The following is a 6,000-nucleotide window of genomic DNA, read 5'->3' on the forward strand; positions in this document are numbered from 1 at the left end:
AATAAGTTCATAAAAACAATGCCTTGTGAACACACTGAAATAAGTCAGGCATGATTGATGTTTCTTAAACCTATTGTTCATGAATCACTAATCCTGACGGTCTTGAAAATAATCTTTTATTGTTCATCGAAAGGAAATTGCTATTTCTCCTTTCACTATCGAAATAAAATAGTTTAGAGAGCTCATTGATCCTAGTCACTATTCTTTAAAATATGTTCAGAATCCTCTGGAGCTAAAGAACCAAAATTCTGGAGGTGGAGTAAAAAGCACTCATGATTAAAATGCCTCCCAGGGATTTTTACATCTACCAAGATATGGTAACTGCTGTCTTAGTTCAGGCTGCTATGACAGAATACCATAAACTGGGTGGCTTATCAACATCAGAAATTTACGTCTCACAGTTGTGGAGGCTGGGAGGCAGAGATCGAGGTGCCAGCCTGGTAGAGCTCTGGTGAGAGCCCTCTCCCATTTTGCAGGCAGAGGACTTCTCCGTAGATCCTCAACATGGGAGAAAAGCCTGCTCTCTCCCCTCTCATAAGAGCACTAATCCCATTCACGAGGGCTTTCGGCCTCATGACCTAATTACCCCGCAGTGGCTCCACCTCCTAATACAGTTACACTGCGGATTAGAATTTAAACAGATCAATTTTACAGGGACACAAACATGCAGTCCATTTTAAATGCTGAGTTTCTATGGCAAATCATAACTAAAAAAGGCAATGGATTCTTGATCTTCACTTCCAGTTTAACCTGATTGCCTTTTGATGTGCCATTGAAAGTGGGAGGCAGGTGCCTTTTTTTTTTTTTTTTTGACTCCACAGTCTCAGTATCTGACATCCCCCAGAATAGCAGTACCTCAACATTACTTTCTCTACTTTTCTCCTACTTCTCCCCTCCTGCATTCTTGCCATTCCTGAGGGAATTGTGACCAAGATGGGAAGTACATTTGCCATCTTGGGCCTAGTATTGAATTGTTTAATTTCTATTTCCACATATGATATCCAGTGACTGTCTCCATGGTAACCAAATCAAATATTCCCACATAGGGGAATATTCTTCTTTCAAAAGATATAGAGATCAAAAAGTCTTGAGGAAAAAAGACTACCTCCCATCTTTCATAGAGCCCAACATTCTACTGGTAGAGGCAAACCAATACATAACTAAACATTAAATAAATAAATAAATAAATACAGTAAAATGTCAAACAGTGATAAGAGCTATGTAGAAAAATTGTAAAGTGCAAGATTATAGAATGACATATTGGGGTGAGAGGTTAGGTTCAATAGAAAAGGCCTCCTCTGGAATTGATAGTTGAGCTGGAACATAGGAGAGTGAAGCATCCAAAATTCTTGGAAAGAATGTTCCAGATAGGGGGAAAAAAAAAAAGGAATGTTCCAGATATAAGGAACAGAAACCACGGGGACAGACGGGGGCAAGCATCCATGAGCACTGGAGTATGCTCGACAGGTGGCATGATCCTGACTCCTTACCTACCGAGGAATCTGTGATGAGGGTCCTGGGGCACCTGAGGCACCCAGGTGTTTCTCATCCCAGGACTCCTCTGCCAGTCCAATAGAAATCTAGAGATCTGGAGAGAATGGACTTCCTCTGTGAAGAATGGTCCAGGCAGCAGTGTCTGGGCCTGATGCCACCATCCTTCACCTGCCCAATGCTCAACGCATCCCAGTCCATCCTCTCCCCACCCCTCCATCTGGCCCTGCACTTACTTCCCCTGACCCACCCAAAAGCCACAAAACACATTCTGCAGCCTCCAGCTGCATGCTATTTGCCTTCCTGGGAAATCCTACACGGCACCCACCCGGCCCAAGGCAGGAGTGGGCTGGGCTGAGTCTGGAGAGCACGAAGGTCAGGTGTATTGAGCAATGTGGGTGAGAGGAATGGAAGGAGGGTAGCAACAAGAAATAGCGATGTGCTCGTGTCTGATCTTGTAGCCCAGGGTGCTTAGATTGCTTTCTGAGTGTGATGGAGACCACTGGAAAGTTTTGAGTAAGTGTGTCAAACTACCTAATTTACTTTGTATTTGGAGAATTGTCTGGAGGCAGGAAAATCTGTCAGTAGCATATTTCAGTCGAGGCGAGAGAACTCTGTGGTTTAGTCCTGGTGGTAACAGAGTTGATGCTGAGACACTGTCAGATCCTGTGTGTATATGTTTGTCTTGGGAAGGTGGACCTCATCAAAGTTTTTAATGGATTTGGGGAGGAATATGCCAAAGAAAAAGGAGTCAAGGATTCCTCCAAGATTTCGGGTCTGAGTATTAAATGTTGGGGCTGTGGACTAAGATGAGGAAGACAGGTTGTGTGTGGATTCAGGAGTTCTGCTTTGGACATGCCGAGTTTGAGGTGACGGTTAGACATTCAGGTAGAGGAAGCAGTGGCCTCTGTGTCCCAGAACTCAGGGAAGATCAGGGTGGAGAATGAGGGAGTCCTGGGCATGTAGAAGGAATGTAAGTTCGTGACTCTGGATGAGATCACTTGGGAGGAGTATATGCATAAGTAAGAGCAGAAAACTTGCTCAAGCCTGTTGTCCTATGGCAAAAGGTGTGGTTCTTTACCTGAAAGTTATGGCAGCAGTGATCTGACAATGGGATGATGATCTGTAGAATATCACATATATGTTACTGTAAAGGAATTAGAATGATACCTGGGATTGTCACACAACCTCCCTGAAAAGGCAATTATTTTCTTTTTTTTTTTTCTGATATAAATTTAAGTGTGAATATATTAATGCCCTAAAGTATATTATTCATTTTCAGCAGTGAAAATGAATTCATTCATTTTCAGTTAATTCTGAGAGGCTGACAGATTCACTTGTAAAAACTGGTGGCACAACTGGGAAGAAAAACTGCCCTTTTGAGTAAGTGCTTTATAAAGGCAATTAAAGCAGAAAGATGTGTTTATGAGCTTTCACCCTTCAGACGGCTATAGATCAAATTTATTAAAAATGTAATTTGGAAGAGAAGCTGGCAATACAGTAATAAAAATAAAAATGAAACTAATTTATCTTAGAAGTCTATGGCGCTCTTAGCCCTAACCAGCCTAAAGATTTTGTTAGCGAAAACAAGTAGTTATTAAAAACTACCTTTTAATTTCAAAGCATTCTGAACAAGAATGTGTCTGTTGTGTATATGGACACATGATCAGTTATTCTAATAGTTAAGGACAGAAAATATAGCTATAATGTGTATACATCTGAAACTTAAAAGGGATAATATCTAGAGGTTATTTTTAAAAAATCAACACAAAATAGAATTTGATAAGAAACACAAATACACTAGTAAAACTTATATGCATCCAAGTGGTTAAAAGAAGCATATATATTTTCATATATATTTAAATCAACTTTTTTCTCTGTTTTGCAAAGTCACATGCTCTTTGGCTAGTTAACTGTTTTTAAAAGAAAGTAAGGGAATGCCCTTTAGATTTAACAGGACATTAGAGCTATCAAATGCTGTGAAAATTCAAATAAGACTCAATATTTCTCCTAAAAACTTACTTTTTCTGAGAATTAATCCTATCTTCAAGAAAAAAATGGATAATCTGTCTTCAGTTCAAAAAGTAGTGTCCAAACAGATGATTTTATATACTAGAAAATACCATTTCCAGCAGCATTTCAACTATTTCATATGCTATGATGAAATGGATTGAGTGGGCCTACCTAACTTTGGACAAAGTCCTTTACCAGTGAGGAATTTGCAGCTTGCAGACAAGAGTCAGTTTCACTGTATTCAAATAAAGGATGCTCTGAAGTGTTTGTAGGTAGAGAGGAAGCGTATAGTGTGAGGGACTGGAAGGTGGTAAAATACAGGTAGTACATTGGCCCCAAGTGGGATTAGTTGAACAGACTGTCTGCAGGGGAAGGACAATTCTAACTTCTGATAGCAGCTCTGTTCTTCAGTCTTTGCTTTGGTTTCTGTCTTCCCAGGATTAGATAACGTTCTGAAATGTAAATTCCCTCATTTCCTCTGTTGGCTTCTCCCAACATTCCTAAAAGATTACACTTAACTCTCAGACCTAAGAATAGATATTTATCTTCAATTCATTTAACAAGGAAAAGTTATTATTAATAGCACACAGAGAAAATAATGATTTCAAAGAGTCCTTATTATCAAATAAGCCTACCTACATGGCAATTATTTTTAAAAACCAAGTAAGTTTGCTTATTAACTATAGTTGGAAAGTACTATCCACTTACTTTTAGTATTTGTAAGTACAGGTCTTTAGTGATATTAATCTAAGAAAAATAACGAAAATTTTGTCTCTTCACAATTTAATATTAGTCCAAACTACATGTACACTGAATTATGAAATATATTTTTAACAGATTGTTTCCCAAAAAGTACTTACTAGGCTCACAGAGCAAGAACACAAAATATTATTCTCTGTGGTTTTCCTAGTTCAGGAAAGTGATTATGGTCATACAACAAACAATAGTGGTTCTTTATGCAAAAATATTTGCTATGCTGGCATTAGAATTAGTGGAAGGATATTTTTAAAACAACACATACCCAAGTCACCATTCAGCTTCGTATTTTCAGTTATAAAAATATAAAATAAAATCAGAAAGTATTTGTGTGATTGAATGATTTTCCATCTCTCGGCAAAGGAGAGGAATAACTGATTTGCTGTGTGAACGTATTTCACCAATGTCTATATAGAGTGTGACAGTTACCTGCTGTACAAACTGTATCCTTTTAGAAATGTAGTAAATTTCAAGCTTTTTATGAGACTGTGTGAGCTTGTGCAGTAGCTAGAAAAATGGCAAGTTGAAAGAAGTTACTTAAACTTCTCTCTGTGGCTAAAGGTGCAAACCCCATCTTTGCTTGGAGGCAGTAGATCTGTCTAAATGAAACTGGGCTACTAATGTGTTCATGTGACAACAGGATGGAGCCTCCTGTCAGCTACTTTTATACACTACTTTCACATGAAGTGTAAATTAGGACAAAAATATTGATCGCTGTTAACTTAGTTCTCAATACTAGTATAAACACATCCAAACACATTTGAGATTAAGTGGCAGTTACAAATTTTTTAATTGGATGGTGGATCTTTCTCTCTTTTTCTCTCTCTCTCTCTTTTCTCTTTCTCTCCTATGAATATATAGATATAGATACAAAATAAATCATAGGTCAGAGATGTATAGGTATAGATAGATCTATGATAGTTCATAACTATATAGATATAGAGCTACATCTGTGATAGCTCATAGATAGATATAGATACATCTAGATAGATTATAGATACATAGATAAGTAGATATAGATAGATCTGTGATAGATAGATCTGTGGATAGATCATTGATCTATGATAGTTAGATCCTAGGTAGGTATAGATAAATCTATGGCACATCTATACACAGATCTATGATCTATATATTTATATCTATGTATGTATAGGAGAGCACGAGAGAAAGATCAGGTTTGGCAAAGATTTTTTGCAAAGGGCCAGAGTGTTCATATTTTAGATTTTATTGGCCATATAATCTGTATTGTACCTACTCAACTTTTTAATGTTGCAGCACAAAAGTGATAAGCAATGTATAAATAAATAAGTACAACTGTATTCCAATAAAATGTTATTTATGAACACTGAACGCTGAATTTCATGTAATTTTTTTGTATCATGAATTTTTTTTTAATCATTTAAAATGTAAAAACTATTCTTAGCTTGAGATCCATATAGGAAGAGTCCTCAGGGAAGATTTGGCCCATATGGGGCTATAGTTCCTAACCCTTAAAATATATATATAATAACCGATTGTTATTTTTCGTCTCCAAGAAACCCATCACTCATTGTAGTGCTGTCATCTTATCCTGATATGCAAGAATCTCTAGAGAAACTATGAACTCTAGACAGGAAAATGAAAGGTAGTTTCAAAGCAGAGGACTTTTTAAAAGAAAATGTAATTTTATTGCACAAATTAGAACACAGCCAAGATAAGAAAAACTCACACCTCTACTTTTTTTTTTTTTTTTTTTTTTTT

Source organism: Physeter macrocephalus, chromosome 11, assembly GCF_002837175.3.
Source record: "Physeter macrocephalus isolate SW-GA chromosome 11, ASM283717v5, whole genome shotgun sequence".
Lineage (NCBI taxonomy): Eukaryota > Metazoa > Chordata > Mammalia > Artiodactyla > Physeteridae > Physeter > Physeter macrocephalus.